This window comes from Podarcis cretensis (assembly GCF_951804945.1).
Source record: "Podarcis cretensis genome assembly, chromosome: 10".
In the NCBI taxonomy this organism is placed as follows: Eukaryota; Metazoa; Chordata; class Lepidosauria; order Squamata; family Lacertidae; genus Podarcis; species Podarcis cretensis.
Window position 1 is genome coordinate 52,138,806 of NC_137179.1, and position 17,471 is coordinate 52,156,276.

General features: G+C 44.8%; 1 protein-coding gene and 1 long non-coding RNA gene across 9 annotated transcripts in view; one reads left to right on the forward strand and one right to left on the reverse strand.

Moving 5' to 3' along the window:
- The window catches only part of CNTN1 (contactin 1), a 185,221-nt gene that overhangs the window by 133,901 nt on the left and 33,849 nt on the right, over positions 1-17,471 (reverse strand). The gene's annotated exons all lie outside the window — the stretch shown is intronic.
- On the forward strand, positions 6,706-17,265 carry LOC307224772. 2 transcript variants are annotated; one of them, XR_013842745.1, is made up of 4 exons: positions 6,706-7,006; positions 8,813-9,030; positions 10,582-10,682; positions 16,993-17,265. It is a non-coding gene; the product is annotated as an uncharacterized lncRNA (long non-coding RNA). The 2 variants fall into 2 exon arrangements; XR_013842746.1 differs by lacking the exon at positions 10,582-10,682.

Genomic DNA, 17,471 nt, shown 5'->3' on the forward strand with positions numbered 1-17,471 from the left:
CACTGTGTGAGTAATATTGCATGTAGAGTGGTTTATGCATTCTGAAATAAATCACTACTTCTGCCAGTATATTATATACAGGATCCCTGCCAGAAACACCATACATTAAAAGTACCTGCTATCACGATCCCTTTTTATCCTCCTGCTGCCACCATTAGGAATCAAATAAATAATACATTTATATAGCTTTCTCATTTAGTTGTTGGGTATAGGTGCGGGACAAGGCGGACCAGGAGATTAGGATGTGAACTCAAAATAAATTATTCACTTGAAGTATTCACTTTCTTGTGGCACAATGGACCAGTGCATCTAGCTGTTAACCAGAAGGGTGGTGGTTGGAGCACAACCAGGGATAGCTGTGGGCAGGATTCCTGTAATGCAGGGAGCTGGACTACACCCTTGGGGTCTCTTCCAGTCTAAAAATCTATGATTCTATGGTTCTTCTCTCTGGTCAGCTTCTCTTCCCCACAGTTGCCTTTCAGACTTTACCAGATCTTTTACAATAGTTCTTATCTTTGGGTCAGGAATGCAGTGTTTCTTCAAATCAACTGCCAATCACTAGCACACTGGCCTCTGCTCATCCCAAATAACTGCTCCAGGAATCTTTCACCCCTCTTTGTAAACCTTCTTAGCATCTGACATCAGTGATTTTAGCTTTCAAGCACTGACTCCCTCCTTTGAAGAAGAAAAAAATACCAGCCACCACTAGGATTTCTCAGTTCCCAGGTCCTCTCTGAACTCTCACTATGCCTCTGGCTGATGGTACTTCCAGATTCAGTCTTTCTCAGACTTGTCCTTTGTTTTTGTTTTTCAGGGTTTCTTCATAAGTACCGATGAGCATCTCAAAAACTGCCTGGCTGTCTAATCAGACTCTCTGTCTCTTAAACAGTGCTATTCTACTTTCTCCATCTGGAACCCTCTAGTCAATTTCCAGGTTTTCACTGACCTATAGTTATAGACTAGTAAGTTTAATTAATGTCCTTGACAGGACGCATATTCTCCCTTTTTTGTATTCTGCAGAATCATATAAATATGGGAAAACAGGAAGCTGACTGTCAGGGAACTGCCATCAGGGCCGGAGGGAGAGAGCGGGCTCCGGAGGGGTTCCAGAGAGCGTCCCGGGATGGGGAGAGGCAGCCCATCTTCTGGGGAAGAGAATCAGCATAGCACCAGTGGAGAGGGGGGGCAGATGAGGGAATTGGCGAGGCGGTCCCATGACTCCTTGCCAGGGACCAGCGGGAAGAGCACGGGTCCTCCGCTGCCTACACCCCCCTTGCGCAGAAGGCTTCCAGGCAGGGAGAGTAGGAGGAGACTAGGCGTCAAAGAGCTTCTTTGCTGGAAGAAGTTCAAGAAACGCCCACTGACGGATTCTGCCAGCGATTGAGACAGCCACGAGTGAGTGGCTGTCCGGACAGAAAAGGTTCACTCAGGCAACCCAGCCAGGTGTTGCACCAGTTTACGCACGAGCAACCCCTAGAACCATTACACTGACTTATACTAAATCAGATCCCTGGGCATAAAAACCAGTGCCCGAAATAGCTAACTTGGGATCTGTCTTCCAGCATATCATATACTCTCTAATATTCTTCAGATGATAGAAGGGACGTTCTATTATACATCAGTATCACTGCTTGAACATTTCCCCATGGTCAAGTACAAAAGCTATTAGAGGAATCATACAAAACCACAGAATTTGAAACACAGAAATCTTTGAATTTATGTATGGTATTTAGGGAAGCCTGAGGAAAAATGAAAAGCCCATATCAATTAATGCAACTAACTATGTGTGTGTCTGGAGACTCATGCATTTATGAGTATTTTGGAAGCATGGTAACTCTGAACAACCATTATTGCTGTGACTGTGCAGGTATATGATATGGGGCATCCCAGTGTTTATTTTGGGGTACAGGGAAATATAAACTTTTGAGTTTGGGGATACAAAACCTCCTTTTTTTAGTGTGTAAAACAGGCTTCCTCAACCTCGGCCTTCCAGATGTTTTGAGACTACAATTCCCATCATCCCTGACCACTGGTCCTGCTAGCTAGGGATCATGGGAGTTGTAGGCCAAAAACACCTGGAGGGCTGAGGTTGAGGAAGCCTGGTTTAAAATTTTTGAGCAAATTAGGAATGTGTAAGCAACTGCAGAATCCTGGTGCTTTGGTGAATCCTGGGTGGATCAGCTGCACAGACACACAAACCTCGGCTTCCCCCCACCCCCAGCTGCCCTAGGACACCCAAATGCACAAAACAGGGAGACGCCACCAGTTCAGCTCATGGGAGAAATCAATGCCTTTTCTGCATCCACATGCAGGAAGGAAGGGGCTTTGGAGGGAAGTGTGTTTGCTCCAGAGGACCCCTTCCCCATTTCTCCAAATCCCCTTCCTCTCTAGGAATCTAGTCTTGTTTATTTTAAGCGATAGAGAAAGTCAAGCTCCAGGATCAGATCTCTCTGCATGTCTCTCAAAGCAGGCACCAAAGAGGAAACGCCCACTAAACACACAGGTGGCAGTGGCTCAGTGGCACTTCAGGTCCCCAAATGAAACTGGCAACAAAAGGTAAGGCAGCAATGCAAATAAACTGGGCAGGGACATAAGAAATTTGGATGCAAAGCAGACACTCCCTGTTGTGTGCAATGTTGCTGAGCAGCTCATAAGAGTGTGCAAACAAGAACACAAAGAAGGTTGCTGCTTCTCTCTTTCCCTGGCCAGGCGATGGAAGAAGCAATGGATGAAAAGGTGGAGAGAATTTTGACTGTTTTTTGAGTGGGAGGGGAAGGAAAGGCTTACAATTGGGAATTCCAGAATTCGCATGGCAAAATGATACTTTTAAGTGTTTTCGTGAAGCTCCTGGCAATTGGAGGCTATGCATCTTCTGTGCATTTCAGACACAGCTCCATCTTCACCACTGGCTGGCTACTGTGAGGAATGACTGCTCCCCGCATAAAACGGGGGGCGCCCTTTGCGTGGACGTGCACAGTCCCTGGATCTGGAGCGGCTCCATCAGCATAGGCTTGGCTTTGCCTTCCCTCAGGTGGAATACCTGGAGGTCTCTGCCTACCCCAGTCAGTTGTCCAATCCCACCTGGGATTAGCGTTGCCAAGGAGACCAGGCCAGGGAGGGGAGGGATTACCTGCCCACACAATAGAGGGAGGATCTTACCTGGGAATCCTCACTTGGCACCAGAGCTTCTCCCACCCTACCCACCCTCAGTTAATGTCTTACTTTGCAGGTTAACTTTTCTTCACAGGTTTTGCAGGTTAACTTTTCCTTCACAGGTATGCGGGCGCTGCTACGTCAAGGTTGCTGTTAAAGGGCTGGAAAGGAATTTCCCTGCATTGGCAGGTTTCGCCTTTCCCGTAGCAAAACGTCACAACTTTGGCGGTATCAGGCCTTGGGCGGAATCCTTTTTTTTTTTTAATAATATTTATTAAATTTTAGTTTAACAATAAAATACATAGGTAATAACACAATCTTTTCCAAAATCCACATTTCATATTCATCTTTGGACTTCCTCACAACCCTTGTTCCTGCTTTCTAAGCTCATAAATTTTACCAGCAAATTATTAGCTTGGTTTAATTCATATAATATAGTTTTTCAATATTAATATCTCAAATTTTAAAATTTAACATACTCTTATTGACACTTAATTATAAAATGTTACTTATCCAAAATTTATCTTTTCATCTTCCAATTAAATTTAAATTTGTATTCTTTATAACTAGTTTGTTGAAGCCATGTTTTTGCTAATCTTACATCTTTCTTAACAATCATACAATTTACAATATTTTTGTAGATAGTCCTTGAATTTCTTCCAATCTTCCTCCACCAGTTCTTCTCCCAGGTCTCGGATTCTGCCCGTCATCTCCGCCAATTCCATATAGTCTATCAGTTGCATCTGCCATTCTTCCAGTGTGGGTAATTCTTGAGTTTTCCAGCTTTTAGCGATGAGTATCCTTGCTGCTGTTGTAGCGTACATAAAAAAGGTTCGATCTTTCTTTTGCACACTCTGACCAACAATGCCCAAGAGAAAGGCCTCTGGTTTCTTAAGGAAGGTATACTTAAATACCTTTTTCAGTTCATTATAAATCATTTCCCAGAAAACCTTCACTCTAGGGCAAGTCCACCAGAGGTGAAAGAATGTTCCTTCAGCTTCTTTACACTTCCAACATTTATTATCAGACACATGGTATATCTTTGCAAGCTTGACTGGGGCGGAATCCTTTTGTCCATCTTCCTCTTTGCGGCTGCGATACCAGGGTTCCCGGTTAAAGGGGTTTCTGAAGGGAGGCTTTGACCGTACGCCGAAAGGTCGTCATTGCTCTCCCCTGCGGTGGCAGCGTAACGGGGGCGGCTATCTCTGCTTGAACATATATTCTCCAGAGCTGGCTCATTCCCCGCACAAACACTGGATAACCCTGATGCTCCCTAGGTCCCTGGCTAGGGACTGGGGAGGGAGAACGCCCAATGCCTGAGCCAAGGTCTACCCACATTTGAAATTTAATAAAGTTGTGGCCAATTTAATCCCATAGCACATTGTCTTGAGTCGTTATTTCACATGATGGGGGGGACCACACGGGATCTGGGGACTCCGCCTGTCCACGCAAATGGAAAACTGACTGGGTAGATCTGAGAATACGTGAGAGTGAAAGTGTGATTTTACAGGAAGCATTTGCCTGAACTATTATTTTAGGAAATGCAGCCTTTCCCCCCTATACGATCTCAAACTGATTACGGCTATTGAATTATAAAATTAGTCACTGCAATGGCACCCATGAACCAATTTACTGTACTCAAGGTAGTTAGCCAGTGTGAGATGCATTCATCCCCCCCCCCACCAGCCTTTTAAACACATGTTTATAGGTAAAGTGGAGACTGTAACTTATATTACTAACAGAGAACAGAGTTTTTATTTTTAAAAAAGATATTGTTATTTCAGGTTCATTAAAGTTGAAGCAAGCAAATGCACAAATAGAAGAAGCAAAACTAAAAAACAAAAACACCCCACAGTTAACTCAAGCCACTTGAATTTGCTTTTGACACTACAAACCTGTGGAGGAATCACCAGGTCAAAGAAAAGGTTTTGATTATTATGGAAAACTCAACAGAATTGCTGAACACAACAACACAATTGGATGATGTTTACTCTAACAAATGTGCTTTGGATATCTGGCCTGTATGCAAGAAAAAAAAACATTTCCCCCTAGTTAGGTTTATAAAATAGGCCTATCAATGTGTTTAGATGTTGCATAGCATTTCAATCATCTGCAAGTCCTAAGCAATGCTTGTTCATATTCACAGTTATCAAAAGAAAGTCATTGCCAAATTGGGTCAGATTAAGAACACTGCGCAGGAAGAGAAAATTCATATTAATGGCTATTAACACCACAGTGCAGGAAACAAGCTACACATCTTTATTACCTTTTGATTTTGCATCAAATGGAAGAAATTTAAATAAATATCTCCTTTTGGATTTGCTACTAGATAAATGCTTAATAAGAAACTAGCTTGCATGAGAAAGGAAGACTTGGAACTCCATTTCTGCAAAGCTTATTAGTAAACTTTGATTTAATTAAACCTCTTAAAGATATCTTTATTTTCTGTAAGGTTGATCCAGCTTATATATCTCTGCTGAAGGCCAGAAGATAGTGGGAGAGCATATTTTGATGGGAAGTGTCTATTAAAGAATTAAGCCAAGATAAATCAATTCCCTGGCTGTCATAAGAGCTCTAGGGAGCCTTCATGTTTTTCCCCACTTTCAAACTGCCTGCAAACACAAGAAAATGTGTGTGCAAATGTTAGCAAATAGATATTTTGTGGCTGTTAGGGGAAAACAAATTCACAGGTCAAATGGGGATCCATATTGCAGGTTAGATTATGTAGTTTATGTAGATTATGGAGAACCCTGTTTAAAATCTTTGTTGACTCGTTGGGCTCAGGCACAGTCACTTCTGCTACAACAGTGAAACTAACTGCTTTTACCTCAAAGTTCTGCTTGCCTATTGCAAAAGTTCTGGATCCAACTCTGTAAGTGATTAAAGTAATACTCAAACTCCTTTTTCCTCGATCTTGTAAAAGTATAATTTGATCTACTGCAGAATGAAAGTTATAGAAACATTTGCACAAAGCTAAAAATCAGTTCATGTCACAAACATCTGTCGACAAAATGCATGTTTATAAATACTTATAATATGCCTAAGCATATTATAGCTATATTTAAGATACATGTTTCTGGCATGGCTGTCAGCATCCCTAGACATGGAAAGTAAACACAGTATTCTAAATGTGGCAGAATGAATTATGATATTTTAAAGAGGTTATTCTGTTTATGTTACATCCTAAACGTAACTGCTATACTGAATTATACCACTTATAGAAGTTGATGTGTAATCTAATTTTCCACTTGCTTTCTTGCCACCATTGCTCCAGGTTGTTGGTGCAAACACAAACACTGTATCTAGGAGAATTCCTGGATGCCAAGATCCAAGTTTGGGGCAAGTACCCTTTGGTGAGATAACCAAAGCAAAGATTTAAAATGACAAAATATGTGGCAAAGTAAGGTTGTTACACCTTTAAAAAATGCCCTTCAAAATGAGTTCCAAACTTTCCTTCTTTCCTTAGCGTAGGAAACAAACTTCCACCTGCCTCCTTCCTTTCCCAAATGAAGACTTATTGCTCCAACAGGCCTTTCCAGATGGATAAGTACAGTAGGTCTCTACAATGGTCTCTGTCCATTTTTGTGTGTGTTGAATTAATGGTTCTCCTCAGCTACTGAAGGGAGCATCCTGTAATCCTTCAGTGGCTCGTCAGAGCTTTGCAAACCAGCAAGACCTCAAATCGGCTCCTAAACAAAAGGAGAAAGCATGCTTGTCGGTCTGCTTCCTGTTATTTATTTTATTAAAATTATATATTTATCTTCTCCAACATGGCAGCTTACAGATGAACCAGGAACAATGGAAAGCAGTGAAAAACAATCATTCCCAGGTCCAGCATAAGATATCTGACAAGGTACACCAGGGGCAGAGGTGCCGAGTTGTGCCTGACATTGGGGTGGAAGCCAATGTTACATGTGCAATGTGCGTGCGTGTAATGTCATGTGTATCATGCATTGCATGTGTGATGACTGTCGCATTGGGAGAGGCCAACCATCAGGCCACGATGATCCATGCCACCTGGGGCGACTTCCCCCCAGGTCTCCTGTGCCCCCTGAAGATTGAGGGAGCTGAGCTCCGACCCAGTGGACATGTGGGGGGAGGGGGCTGTAGGGTCCTTAGCCCCATAGAGTTAGTGAACAGGGATCAGTTCACACAGAGATAGACAAGAGCACAGCATTAGAATCTGGGGGGAAGATGGGATCCCAGGAGGACTGTGTGTTGTGTATTTGTGTATACTGTGCATATATATTCACACACACACATATATGGGAGAGGGGGAGCAGGTTACCAATTTTCCCTTCTTACCCAGACTCCTATCATGAAATGACACCTACCAGAAGGTGCCTCTATATCAGGCATAGGCAAACCCAGCCCTCCATATGTTTTGGGACTACAACTCCCATCATCCCTGACCACTGGTCCTGTTAGCTAGGGATGATGGGAGGTGTAGTCCAAAAACATCTGGAGGGCCGAGTTTGCCTATGCCTGCTCTATATTGTGGGGCAGCTGAGACTGGAAGTGAGAGCTTGGGGTGGGGGGGTGGGGGTGGGGGAAGGAATCCACCCAAGGTAGATCACATCCAGAAACTTATATTGTTATCTGAATAATAATAATAATAATAATAATAATACATTTTATTTATATCCCGCCCTCCTCAGCCGAAGCCGGGCTCAGGGCAGCTAACAACAATAAAACAGTACAACAGTACAACACAACACAACACTCTAAAATCATTCATTCTAAAATTAATTCAAATCAAGCCAATGGCAATCATTGGGCCAGAGCTCCGTGAAGATTGCCGAAGGAGGGAGTCAGGCTGTGCCCTGGCCAAAGGCCTGGTGGAACAGCTCTGTCTTGCAGGCCCTGCGGAAAGATGTCAAGTCCCGCAGGGCCCTAGTCTCTTGTGACAGAGTGTTCCACCAGATCGGAGCCACAGCCGAAAAAGCCCTGGCTCTAGTTGAGGCCAGCCTAACCTCTCTGTGGCCTGGGACCTTCAAGATGTTTTTATTTGAAGACCGTAAGTTTCTCTGTGGGACATACCAGGAGAGGCAGTCCCATAGGTATGAGGGTCCTAGGCCGTATAGGGCTGTAAAGGTTAAAACCAGCACCTTAAACCTGATCCTGTACTCCACCGGGAGCCAGTGCAGCTGGTATAGCACCAGGTGAATGTGATCTCGCAGCGAGGACCCCGTAAGGAGTCTCGCTGCAGAATTCTGCACCCGCTGGAGATTCTGGGTCAGTCTCAAGGGCAGCCCCATGTAGAGCGAGTTACAATAATCCAGTCTGGAGGTGATCTGAAGATCTGAAGATCTTCTGCCACATGCACACAGTATTATTATTATTTTAAATCAAAATACAATGATCAGATACCTCTACAACAGAATGAAGTGTGCATGGTTTAAGTAATTTACCTATGCCTTTTAGTTCTAACACTCTCTTAATTACTGTGCCTTTTATAAGCCAAATAGCAATTTAACTTTACAAGCCAATCTTTGTTCAGGGCAGCCCCCGTATTTATAAAATGCTTTCGCAAACAAAGCAGCATGCACATTTTGAAAATTTACAATATAGATGTTTTCATGGTTAATTGATACACATTATTCCACACTTATTTGTTGGCTCTGTTTTCTTTTCTTTGCATCTAATTTTGTATTCCAAGGGGGGGACATGCATCTTTTCAGTTGATCTAATGAAAACTCTGCAATGGCAAACGAGTAACCAACCTGTGTGCAGTGGAGTACAGCTGGAAAGAATGCTAATTCTCTGCCTCAATGCTGCCTTCAAAGAGATTATTCAAGCCTTCCTCTGACATGGAACAGAGTGATCAGCCAGCAACGACTGCACATGAAAATAACCTTTATCCGCTTTAACAAAAAGGTAAACTAAAAAAGCAGTCAGTCATGCCCTAATTATTTACTTTTAGCTGGAGCAAAGGGAAGGGGGAATGCAAATCTATTTCAATTATGGCTTTGTAACTGGAATGATTAAAACTAGCCTAGGTTTGCAAATGTGGATTAAAAAAACCCTCCAAGAATTTAAATAGTACTGTAACTATAAACTAGGAATTGAAATTTTTCATGGTAAAATGGCTGTGGTAAAGATATGGAGAAGTGGTGATGCCCAAATACAGTTAAACTAGAAATCTGGATCCAAAATACCAAAACAAATATTAATACTGTTGTACACCACCTCAGACCCTGAGCAGTGCCAGATTGAGGTTTGATGAGGCCCTAAGCTACTGGAGGTAATGGGGCCTTTTATATGTCCAGCTGTCTTTTGTTAACAACAAATTGCCGCGGTTTTTTTGTGTTGAATACTATATATGCTATATGGTAATTTATGGACCTAATAGGTATCTAAAGCCATTTGCACATAACAAAATACATATTTTATCAAAGTAATTGTTGAACTGAAATACAATTGGAAATGTACATCCAAGTTTTTTCCTTTAATTTTTTTGGGGGGCCCCAAGAGAGTGGGGCCCTAAGCTATAGCTTGTTTAGCTTATACTAAATCCGGCACTGCCTGAGCAGTAAGAGATTCCAGAGATTTCACCCAGCTCATCACACACATCTCTGGCTTTTGACTTCCTCACTACCAGCCAGAGCAAACTACTTTGTTATACCAATAATCATACTTAGGTGGTAATAAAGACCCTTGCGTGGCTCATTCAATAATAGATTCCTCCATTAGATTTTAACCCTTGCTGGATCCAGGACCCCAGGGATTAGAAGGGACTCAGGCATCATGCAGGCTCACAACAATTAATTCTTTATCTTTTTTGGTATTTCAGATTCTGACCCAAATTCCTTTAATTGTTATCACTGATTCTCCTTTATTTTTATTTTATTTTTTTTGTCACAAACATTTTGCTTTTGAAAGGGCAATTCCTGATTCAGGTTTGCTTTACCACATTTTGATACATAGTGAAAATCTCTGTGTTGGAAATGAAATGTTTACTTATAGTGTTTATAGGCTAGTCAACACCCTGAGTTATCTGGGCAAGATTGATAATGTCAGTATTGGAAGTAGAGTGTCTTTGATGGTGCTTAACACAGAAATCTGGAAAATCATGGCAAGGGACTGTTTGGACACTGAAGAACCAAATTCAATTTTAAAAATGATAGTTTTCATTCTCACAAACCCTTGAAGTGGAGGTGTTGAAGAGCACTGAACAAAATTGCCACCTAGTAATGGATATAAATAACAAGCAGAATAGCCTGCAACCTTGCAATAGAAGACACTTCCCAAAATTCACTTGAATTATCAATCCCAAATGGTGTGGTGGGTCTTTAGGCTGAATCAGTAGAAACCAAACCAACTGCCTCCCTTACAATAAGGCAGTCTTGTGCCATCTTAAAGACAGATAAAGATGTCATATTTTTTTCATAAAGCATAATCCCACATTGGCAGCCTATATATTTACAGGAATTCGGAGGCACCGGTAGGAGCTTAATATTCTACGCAGGTTGGGAAAGCGTAGTTTGACACCATCACAGGAACAGTGTCGACTGTTATGATATAAAAAGGTAAAGGGACCTGTGACCATTAGTCTAGTCGTGACGACTCTGGGGTTGCGGCACTCATTGCGCTTTATTGGCTGAGGGAGCCGGCGTACAGCTTCTGCATCACGTGGCCAGCATGACTAAGCCGCTTCTGGTGAACCAGAGCAGCACACGGAAATGCTGTTTACCTTCCCGCTGGAGCGCTACCTATTTACCTACTTGCACTTTTGACATGCTTTTGAACTGCTAGGTTGGCAGGAGCAGGGACCGAGCAACAGAAGCTAACCCCGTTGTGGAGATTCGAACCGCCAACCTTCTGATCGGCAAGTCCTAGGCTTTGTGGCTTAACCCACAACGCCACCCGTGTCTCCCCTGTTATGGTATAGCTGTTGCTTATTTGGTTATGTTGATATTTTGCGTTGATGCCCTGCTTTTGCCCCTGCACATTAGCACTTATCAGACCAGACTAGCAATGCCATAAGCTGTTATTAGATTCATGCTCAGAACTTGATTGTTTTAATAACTTACTTGGTCTGAGAAACTATCCATCCTTCCTGATAATTTGAAATCAACTCACTTTCTAAAAAGTCGGCTGGGTGAGGACTGCAGGGCCTGCTCCCTTCCAGGGCCTTTTCCAACTGGCCCAGGGGGTGTGGCCCAGGACCTCTCTCCCGGCTATAAAGGGACTCCTGCTGCAGTGAGGCCTCGGACCATCGGCTGGGTGAGGACTGCAGGGCCTGCTCCCTTCCAGGGCCTTTTCCAACTGGCCCAGGGGGTGTGGCCCAGGACCTCTCTCCCGGCTATAAAGGGACTCCTGCTGCAGTGAGGCCTCGGACCATCGGCTGGGTGAGGACTGCAGGGCCTGCTCCCTTCCAGGGCCTTTTCCAACTGGCCCAGGGGGCGTGGCCCAGGACCTCTCTCCCGGCTATAAAGGGACTCCTGCTGCAGTGAGGCCTCGGACCATCGGCTGGGTGAGGACTGCAGGGCCTGCTCCCTTCCAGGGCCTTTTCCAACTGGCCCAGGGGGCGTGGCCCAGGACCTCTCTCCCGGCTATAAAGGGACTCCTGCTGCAGTGAGGCCTCGGACCATCGGCTGGGTGAGGACTGCAGGGCCTGCTCCCTTCCAGGGCCTTTTCCAACTGGCCCAGGGGGCGTGGCCCAGGACCTCTCTCCCGGCTATAAAGGGACTCCTGCTGCAGTGAGGCCTCGGACCATCGGCTGGGTGAGGACTGCAGGGCCTGCTCCCTTCCAGGGCCTTTTCCAACTGGCCCAGGGGGCGTGGCCCAGGCACTTATTTGGAACAAACTTTTTGGGAAGGGTGGGAAGTGTTCTGCCATTCTTCCCTGTTCCAGGTGGTTAATGTGCTTTAAAATGTCCTCAAGCAGTCGGTGGCAATTTAAATTTAAATTTAAATTTTTTCCCCCTTTTTTCCATTGTTGGGGGTGGGTGGGATGGATATTTAGTTGGGGATTAATTTTAGTATAATTGTTTTGTTTCTTTTTGTTGTTGTTGTTTTATTGGTTCTGTATAGTTTGTGTTTTGTTTTTAAGGGGCGGGATCAGGGCTGCCTGGGAGTGGGGCCCCAGCCAACACGATGGCTGGGACAAGTTTCACAGGGGGGGAAGCACTGGGACATCCGATCTCGGTGATCATGGGCAGGAGGCGGAGTTACGCTAAGACCAGACCATGTCATTACCGAGGAGGCTGGTTTAGTCGTTGTTTGAAGACTATCCCTGCCTCCGGGTCTGGCCTTGACCAGATGGATACTGGAATCAACAGGGGAAACCTACATGACCTGAAGGTGTTGCTGTGTAATGCCAGGTCAATGATGAATAAAACCACTGCCATCCACGACCTGATTGTGGATGGAGGATTTGACCTGGCATGTGTGACAGAGACCTGGTTGGAGGAAGCAGATGGGCCTGTCCTTGCCGCTGCCTGCCCACCAGGTTTCTCTTACGCACAGCAACCCAGGTCATGTGGGCGGGGAGGGGGGGTTGCAGTGATTTTTAGGAAGTCACTAGCTTGCACCAGGCGTCCTACTGGGAAGATCCGGCTTTCTGAGTGCATGTTCTGGAAGTTGGGCAATAGGGGCAGTACAGGATTCCTTTTGGTGTACCGACCTCCCCGCTGCACCAAGGACTCCCTGTCTGAGCTGCTTCAGGTCGTGGCGGATTTTCTCCTGGAGACACCTAGTTTGGTTGTCCTAGGAGATTTTAACATCCATGCCGACACGACCTTACAAGGGGCTGCTCGGGACTTCGTGGAAAGCATGGCCTCCATGGGGCTGTCCCTGAATAAGTTTGGCCCAACTCATAGTCATGGACATGCCTTAGACCTGGTGTTCACCTCTAGTGACGTGGGTGATCTGACACTAAGTAAAAGTGAAACAAAAGAAGTGCCATGGTCAGATCACTTCCTGGTGCAACTGGACTTCTCTGCGACCCATCCCCTCTGCAGGGAGGTGGGACCAATTCGGATGGTCCGCCCCCGCCACTTAATGGATCCAAATGGTTTCCAGAGAGTGGTAGGGGATGCTTTATCCCATGTTGATGGCCTTTCAGCTGATTCCCTGGTGGCCCGCTGGAATGCGGAGTTAACCAGGGCTATCGACTGTCTGGCTCCGAAGCGCCCTCTCCGATTGCATGGAGCCCGGACAGCTCCGTGGTTTTCTTCGGAGCTGAGGGCGATGAAACAATCGCTGAGACGGCTAGAGCGTCGGTGGCAAAAAACTCACTCTGAATCTGACTGGACACAGGTTAGAGCTCAACGTCGAGCCTACCAAGTGGCGATAGCGACGGCGAAGAAGACTTTCTTCGCCGCCTCTATTGCATCTGCAGAAAATAGTAGCAGGAGACTCTTTCAGGTGGTTCGTAATTTAACGGAACCACCTTTACCACCGGGGCCTTGTAAAGACCCCAAGATCTCCTGCAACGATTTTGCAAAGTTTTTTGCAGATAAAATCACTCATATTCGGAGGGAGCTAGACACCACCGTGGGAGCAGTGCCGGGGCGGGAGAGTGCTAGAGCTCTGTCTGGTCAAGTTGCATGGAATCAATTTCAATCCGTTACCCCCGAGGATGTGGACAGGCTGCTTGGACGCGTGAAACCAACCACCTGTCTCCTGGATCCTTGCCCATCCTGGCTAATAAAAGCAAGCCGGGAAGGGCTGGGCGATGGGCTCTGCGGGGTGGTGAATGCTTCCCTCTGTGAGGGAACATTCCCAGATCCGCTGAAAGAGGCGGTCATTAAACCGCTTCTTAAAAAACCATCTTTAGACCCGGCCAGTATGGCCAACTATCGCCCAGTCTTAAATCTTCCTTTCTTGGGCAAGGTGATTGAGCGCGTGGTTGCTGAACAACTCCAGGCACGCCTGGAGGATGCGGACCATTTGGATCCCTTCCAATCGGGATTCAGGCCTCATCATGGGACTGAAACTGCCTTGGTCGCGCTGGTTGATGACCTCCGGCGAGCTAGGGACAAAGGTGAGAGTTGTTTCCTAGTTCTGCTGGATCTCTCAGCGGCCTTTGATACAATCGACCATAACATCCTTCTGGACCGTCTAGAGGGGCTGGGAGCTGGGGGCACTGTTATACAGTGGTTTCGCTCCTTCCTCCTGGGCCGTGTTCAGAAAGTGGTGGTGGGGGATGAGTGTTCAGACCCCTGGGCCCTCACTTGTGGGGTGCCTCAAGGTTCCGTCCTCTCCCCCATGCTTTTTAACATCTATATGAAGCCGCTGGGAGAGATCATCAGGGGGTTTGGACTGGGTGTTCATCAATATGCAGATGATACCCAGCTCTACCTCTCTTTCAAATCAGAACCAGTGAAGGCGGTGAAGGTCCTGTGTGAGTGCCTGGAGGCGGTTGGAGGATGGATGGCGGCTAATGGATTGAGGTTGAATCCTGACAAGACAGAAGTACTGTTTTTGGGGGACAGGGGGCGGGCTGGTGTGGAGGACTCCCTGGTCCTGAATGGGGTAACTGTGCCCCTGAAGGACCAGGTGCGCAGCCTGGGAGTCATTTTGGACTCACAGCTGTCCATGGAGGCGCAGGTCAATTCTGTATCCAGGGCAGCTGTCTACCAACTCCACCTGGTACGCAGGCTGAGACCCTACCTGCCTGCGGACTGTCTCGCCAGAGTGGTGCATGCTCTAGTTATCTCCCGCTTGGACTACTGCAATGCGCTCTACGTGGGGCTACCTTTGAAGGTGACTCGGAAACTACAACTAATCCAGAATGCGGCAGCTAGACTGGTGACTGGGGGCGGCCGCCGAGACCACATAACACCGGTCTTGAAAGACCTACATTGGCTCCCAGTACGTTTCCGAGCACAATTCAAAGTGCTGGTGTTGACCTTTAAAGCCCTAAACGGCCTCGGCCCAGTATACCTGAAGGAGCGTCTCCACCTCCATCGTTCTGCCCGGACGCTGAGGTCCAGTGCCGAGGGCCTTCTGGCGGTTCCCTCATTGCGAGAAGCAAAGCTACAGGGAACCAGGCAGAGGGCCTTCTCGGTCGTGGCGCCTGCCCTGTGGAACGCCCTCCCATCAGATGTCAAAGCAATAAATAACTACCTGACATTCAGAAGACATCTTAAGGCAGCCCTGTTCAGGGAAGTTTTTAATCTGTGATATTTTAGTGTATTTTTGGTTTTTATGGAAGCCGCCCAGAGTGGCTGGGGAGACCCAGCCAGATGGGCGGGGTACAAATAATAAATTATTATTATTATTATTATTATAAAAAATGGCACTATAATTTATTGAGCATTGGCCTGGCCCCACCTTCAGTCCAGCAATCTAATCAATGGGGCCCTGGCAAAGTCATGAAGGGTAGGGCAAGCTTCATGCAAAGGCGCAGAGTGATATTTACAAAAATCAAATATTTTAGTGGCTTCCTGTGACCAAATTGGGTGGGTGGATAAAACATTCCTTTCTAAACAAGCCAACCAACTAGTTTTAACGTCTGGCCAAACACACAATGATTTTAAAGAAACTTGCATCCCCTTTCAATGCAATAATTAATATTGCATGACAGATTTTGAAAAGTTAAAGTAGTCTGTCTGCCTTCACAGTACAGTTCTAAAAGCAGCATTCTAAGAATGTGCATTGCCAAAGCATTATGAGCCAACTTAGAATTATCAATAAAACAAATGTTTATCATTCATGGATGAGGTTTACAATCAGTAGTATAGATACAATATGAGTGTAAGGAAGTTCATTCATCTCTATTTCATTTGTTCTCGCCAAACCCCATCAGCATATCTTCATATAGAATTCTACCATTACCATTTCAAAAACATACATTTTTTAATGAAGAGTTGTAAGTTTTGTTTCATTCACACATGTTTTTCAATAATAAAAAGTGGTGTAGTGAGTCAGGAGATCTGTGGTTCAAAGTCTACATCAGCATAAATTTATTAGGTGGTAACTCTTATGCATCGGTTCCCCCCTTAATACGAGGGATAATACATCCTGGTTGATTTACAAGAATAAATTTATTGTAAGAATTTCAGAGAAAATGCGCATAAAGTATACTGACAACCATATAACATGTATTATTAAAACTAAGAGAATAGCTTGTGTTCACATGTCGCAATAAGCCACAATCGGTAGTTTACTGTGGTTTACATTGAGTGAATAGTACAGTAAGCTCCCAACTTATGTGGGGGTTACGTTCTGGGGAACCTAAAGCCAAAATCACTTATAATCAAAGCACATTGTATTCAATGGTGGGTGGAAAGTTATTTTTTCTAGACACCCTCCCCCTTTCCACCCCGTTTTTAATTTTTAGAAATATTTTCGCCAAGCGTATAAAGCTGAATGTGCACAAGTTAAATGAGTGTAAATTGCAGCCTTACCGTATGCCAGTACCCACAGCCCCAACCCACCCACTTTGCTCCTTTCCTGGAGCAAATGGAAGAAACAAACCAGGAAACCACATCTATGTTTCGCTTGTCATGACATCCCAACTTGGGATCTTGGCTTGTTTCTCCCTAACAAGCCTGAATTACTAACCATCCTTAAGCCATACTTTAGTGATGACTTAGGAACCCTGTCTTGTTTGGAAGCAACAAACCAGGACCTCATATTTGGATGTCATGAAAATCCAAGCTTAATTGTGACTTCACAGGTTTTTTTCCTATTGCTTGCCTTGGAGGAGCAATCAGGCCATGTGTTTAGTGCATTGCTTATTCAAAGTAAATGGCAATAAGATGGAAACCCTGGCTTATTGTGAGATGTAACTCTGGCCTGTGGGGGAAAACTGGGTAAAAAAGAAGAAATGAACTCCTAAAGCATTTTGCACACAAACTCAGAAATTATTTTCTTCCCTTTCTCATAGGAAACCCTACAAAGTCTGCTGATGCTACGATTGCCCTTCCTTCCAAAGAACCTTGTCGTTTACTTGTAATTGCTGTATGAAGCAGTCATTTGACAAGTTATTGAAGGGAAGCAAATTTAAAACAAGGTCTAATGTGTTCCAAAAGTGAATTGAAAAAAAGAAGACTCTTTCTTCTGTGACAACCCTGCCAGAGGATCTCAAAAAGTACTTAAAATGTTGAAGCACCTGACAGGAAAATAATAGGTTGTCAATAAAGCATGATAAATATTTCAAGGACACAACGAAAACCACATTTGTCGACTATACAAACATAGTTTTCAGTCCCGGCTTCCTAATGTTAACCCTTTATTATTCATATGTTAACTATTATCTGGCATTTTAAAATGTTAGAATAGCATGGATTAGATGAGGAGCAAGCAACAAAACACAGCACATATCTAGCCCATATTGCTCCTAAAAACCCACTGCTCTATTTAGCC